Raw genomic sequence first — 6,000 nt, forward strand, 5'->3', positions numbered from 1 at the left:
TAGAGGTGTGACGTCATATTATGACCATTGCAGTGTATGGTATCAAAATCCCGCCAAATGTATTGTGGTCACGGATCAAAAAATAATAAGCGTGAATCAAAATAATAAACGTGAATCAAAAAATAATACGCTCAGATAAAAAAAATATAATCGCAAAAATAAATAAAAAGCGCAGATCAAAAAAATAACAAGCATGAATCAAAAATATATAAACACATTTAAAATATGCTGCAAAAATTTTTTTTTTAAAGCAAATTCAACAGAATTGCAAACAAAATCATGTTTTTCTTGGTTATATTACTGTTTTTTGTGCTCTCTGACAATTGTTCTCATATTTTCATTTTTTTGTACAGTTACGCTGTATTTATCTTTGCTTTTGTTTCCAAGTTCTGCGCTTGTGAGAAGAGTTTCATGTAAATCGGGGGGCGTTTTGTGTCCCTATTGGTCCACTAGTTCTTGATCGACAGCTCCTCCTCTAGCCAGTCATTCGAAGAGAGGAGGTGATGTCACTCCAATGCAACTCCGTTGGCTGCTGCTCAATATTATATTATTTGTGGTTGATAGATACGCTGCTTGTGTATGTTTGAGGATTTTCTGCCAGCTCTAGGAAACAATGTGATGTCCAAGGAGGCCATCATCATAGTCCATTAACACATGTATCGAGTCAGCTGAATTTAGTTAGCAGAGTCTTTAGTTTAGGCATTATTTAAGACTCCCTTGTCTGTAGGTTATTAGCTGCATATCTAAAAAAACAAACAAAAATAAGGCTGGGTTGGGGTGGATATTTGATGCACGTTTTTACCAGCTGTACCAATGTAGTCGCGAGTTCAGAACCCAACTTGATCCACTTTTCCAAGAAATTAAATCCAGATCCCGACACTAAGGCCTATTACGATACTGATGAATATAGAAATGCTTATATATAACTGGACATTTCTTTTTTTTATTATTATTATATCAAAAATCTAAAAGGTGTGCATTATTGCTGACACCTACATGCGCACTTTCGAGCTGGTTGTAGGACTTTAAGTCATTTGCTTCAAATGTTACTGAAGTTGTATACTCTGTTATGGAAATGTGTGTAAATGTTTTGGATATGTATGCTCCAAAGTTGCCTGTATCTTTAGAGATGGTCCCTAAATTTGCAACTATTTGTGAATCATGTCTTGATTTGGCAAAAGCAGTAGACCTAGTGGCACTCATTTGCACATTTGAAATGTATAGGAATGAGCAGTATTTGATGATGTCTGGACAACAGTTTTGGGTATTGCTGATAATATATGTACGGAAACCATTCCCAAATGAAAGAGGAAGCTAAGCTCTAAGCTAGAATCAACCTGTGTCATGTCCACAGTAGGAAGTCAAGCAGCTCTGAACAGCAAAGTGTTTTTCAGAGAAGGGATATTTTACCAGGTTTTGGACATGATGCTAAATGAGCTGAGGACTAGATTTTCAGAACAAAACTGTGACATAATGAGGGATATCCAAGCTCTAAATCCATCTAGTGAAACATTCTGTGAAAAGGATTTTCTGTTTCCATTTGCTAGCATGTATGGGTCTGATCTTGAAGACCTTGGACATGAGCTATACCAAGTAAAGAGAATTTTGGATCGAAAGGTAAAACAGAGGATACAGAAACCATCCAGTATATTAGACCTAGCTGTTTTTGTTGAGCCATATAAGGATGTTTTCCAGGAATTCTTTAGGCTGTGTAAAACTGCAGTTGCAATTCCAGTCAGTACTGCTGCATGTGAACACAGCTTTTCCTGCCTGTAGCTTATCAAAACTCATCTCAGAAGCAGCATGGCAGAAGATAGGCTGAGCGATCTGGGGATTTTGAGCATAGAATGTAGAAGAGCAAAATCGCTAAATCTGGATGAGTTTGTGGATATCTTTGCCAGAAATCACAAGAACCGTAGGATTCAGCTACTATAATCTAGAGACAAGTAAAATGTTAAGTTCCTTGAGTAAACTGATATTGTTTAGAAATGCAATTTGTCACTTGCACAATGCACTTTGTCTCCTCGTATAGTCTTGCAAAGACTCATGGTTTTTGCTTTTTCTTGGTAAATAAAGAGCATTTTCACCTATCAGTGTCCAGAGATTTAGTACTAACATTTAGATTTTTCTTTACAAGGAGACATAGGATAATATGAGTTTATTTAATCATTAATTTAGCATTTGGACACAGAAAATGGCTATAGTTTCTTTTTTTACACACTTCTCTCTATGCTGTTTCAGATAACTTTCCTAATGTTCCTATAATTTGTAACATTTCTCTTTTTGTAATGTTACTTGACAGGCAAAAGTTGGATCGTGTAAGTTATGTATCAGATGTGTGTGAATATATTACAGGTGATCTGACATCACTAGGTCACATGATCAAGAAGTTATATGGATTTGAAAATGTCAAAAATTCATAAAAAATACACAAAATCACATTTCCAAAATCCAAGTCATGTAAGTTATGTATCAGATGTGTGTGAATATATTACAGGTGATCTGACATCACTAGGTCACATGATCAAGAAGTTATATAGATTTGAAAATGTCAAAAATTCATAAAAAATACACAAAATCACATTTCCAAAATACAAGTCATGCAAGTTATGTATCAGATGTGTGTGAATGCATTACAGGTGGTCTAACATCACTAGGTCACATGATCAGGAAGTTATATAGATTTGAACATATAAAAAATTCATAAAAAAATACACAAAATCATATTTCCAAAATCCAAGTCATGTACAACGTGTTATAAGTGTTCGTGAACATATTACAGATGGTGTGACATCATCAGGTCACATGATCAGGAAGTTATATAGATTTGAACGTTTCAAAAATTCATAAAAAAAATACACAATCACATTTCCAATATACAAGTTGTGTATCAGATGTGTGTGAATGCACTACAGGTGGTCTGACATCACAAGGTCACATGATCAAGAAGTTATATAGATTTGAAAATTTCAAAAATTCATAAAAAATACACAAAATCATATTTCCAAAATCCAAGTCATGTACGATGTGTTATAAGTGTTGTGAATATATTACAGATGGTGTGACATCATCAGGTCACATGATGAGGAAGTTATAAAGATTTGAATGTTTCAAAAATTCATAAAAAAATACACAAAATCATATTTACAAAATACAAGTCGTGTAAGTTATGTATCAGATGTGTGTGAATATATTACAGGTGGTCTGACATCATCAGGTCACATGATCAGGAAGTTATATGGATTTGAACATTTCAAAAATTCATAAAAAAATACACAAAATCATATTTCCAAAATACAAGTTGTGTATGATGTGTAAGAAGGTGTTTGTGAATATATTACAGGTGGTTTGACATCATCATGTGAAGTGAACAAGAAGTTAAATGGATTTTAGTATTTAAAACAAATTCCAGAAAATAAAATAAAAAAAAAAATAAAAAATTATATATATATATATATATGCTTAAAACAATTACATTTATCGAATAACATCATTATTACTTTTGCTATTATGATGTACAGTGTTATCTGAATGATACACAGTATGAACCCCCCAATAATCAAATAAATGTAGTTTATACAGGTAAATTTGCTGTTGTTTATGGTCCCTACATGTCCGCAGTGCGAATCGGTTCGACCGAATCATTAAAAAGAACCAAATCAAAAGAACGATTCGGACATGCTACAGAGCACCTTCCTTTCAGCGCAGGTATTGGCCTTGTATCGTACACCGTAGCTTAAATTAATTTCCCGTTTCTATCTTTGGCTTTAAAATGTAATCTATTAGAGAATAATACCTACAATGTTCAGTCTGCGCTAAGTTTTCCATGGTGCATTTATTTGCGTCATATCGCGTGACTGAGCAAGCGTGGGAATTTAACGAGCGGTTTTGAGACGGTCTGGTCTAAGAACAGTTAAATAGCATACTATTGAATTACAATGAAGCTTTGGGAAGAAGAAAAAAAAAAAAAAACTTTCTTAAGTCTCGTGTGTGTGGCTGAGTTGATAGTCAGAATGTGTCCTGACCGTTACACACATACAAAAGGAAGTCATTTGTCAAAAACCAAACTCCTCCACATCCGCCCTCATGCTTTCTGTTTGCATGTTAGACAGCAGCAAACCCCTTTGACTTGCCTGAAGCTGATATGACTCATATGGGTAATCAAATCATATCTTCAGATATGGATATAGGTCCATAAAAATGAAGTAATGTGCATCAATACAATTGCACTAGATTTTTTAAAGGAATAGCTCACATAAAAATTAAACTTCTCTCATCATTTACACACCCTCATGCCATCCCAGATGTGTATGACATGATGAAGGCTCTGTTGGTCCATACAATGCGAGTTAATGGTGATCAAAACTTTGAAGCTCCAAAAAGCACATAAAGGCAGCATAAAAGTAATCCATGACACCCTGTCTACAACGGACGCTTCATTGATTATGATGGGATTCTTTTGCTTTTGAGACGACGCGCCACCCGCACAGGGTTGCCACTTATGAAGTATACCACGGCCCCTTACCACATACTCCACATATTTTGCAATAAATGCGTTTGTATTTTTAAATGTGAGTTATTAATAATAAAATCTGTATATGGTTTCTTATATGATATAATTATTACTTTCCTGATCCATGACTTATAAAAAAAACATCTTTTATATACAATATATATATATATATATATATATATATATATATATATATATATATATATATATATATATATATATATATAATTTTTTCGATTATTTATCTTCTTTATCTTGTTTATGTATACATACGGTTCCTTACCCACCCCAGGCAAAATGTACAATTTATATCAATGTTAAATTAGCAATCTGGAACAATTTCACCGTGATGCCATCTGACCAGGTTTGAATACTGGACAAATCGCATCCCATATTGATTCGATACGGGACGCATTATTTCATCTATAAATACGGGACGATCCCGTATTTTACGGGACGGGTGGCAACCCTGCGTCCGTGTCCGGTGTAGACAGGTTGTAAGACTAACCAAAAAATTATTCATGAAAAAAATAAAATAATTCTTGTTGCACTCTAATCTCTGTCTTGGCAAGTACATTTCTGATGCAATTGAAACTTTGTAATGCAGCACTTTTTGTGTTACTGTCTCCTTAAGATGAATCGCTTATGTTGTCCCTTTGGATAAAAGTGTCTGCTAAATTAATAGGTGTAAATATCCTTTTTCACTATAAATCTTGACATCAGCAGTCACCTTAGCAATCATGATTTCAAGCTCGATTACACTTCCTATCGCCACCTAGCCCTCTGCACATGTGTCAAGCACTAGGAAGTGTAATAGAGCTTGAAATCATGATCGTGCCTAGAGACTGCAATGGAAAGATGTACGGTAAATATTTTGGTCTGTTCTCACCCACACCTACACTGTAAACAAATAAATGTATTTTTACAGAAAAATACAGTATAATTTAACATTCATTCCACATTTTTCAATAAAAGTGTTAACATCCCCATAAATACATTTATTCACTCCAAATTCACATTTTTTCAGTAAATATTGCTCATTGAAATAAACAGATTTTATTTCTAAAGTTATGTTTTGAAGTCTTCTTAATTTGATGCTACATTTTAAGACACAAGATATTGAGTAAAGAATGCTCTAACAATGTTATTTCTATTTACAGTCAAAACATGTTTTTTAATTAATGTTATACCAATGTTTTTTTTTTTTTTTTTTAAATGAACAGTTTATAATTTAATATTATAGTTGAAACATGTTTTTTCAAATTACATTTTGAACATGTAATTTCAGTTTATGGTTGAAACACCTTTTTTTTTTATTTTGCAGTCTAAACATGTTAATTCACTTCACAGTCTAAAACTTTTATTTCAGTTTATGGTAAACATTTGGCACCCTGCGCTGCCATGCATTTACCATTATTTTATGTTTTTGTTTTTTTTCAGTGTATCATATTGCTTCTGAAGACATGAATTAACCCACTGGAGTCTTA

This window comes from Myxocyprinus asiaticus, chromosome 2 (assembly GCF_019703515.2).
Source record: "Myxocyprinus asiaticus isolate MX2 ecotype Aquarium Trade chromosome 2, UBuf_Myxa_2, whole genome shotgun sequence".
Taxonomy (NCBI): Eukaryota; Metazoa; Chordata; class Actinopteri; order Cypriniformes; family Catostomidae; genus Myxocyprinus; species Myxocyprinus asiaticus.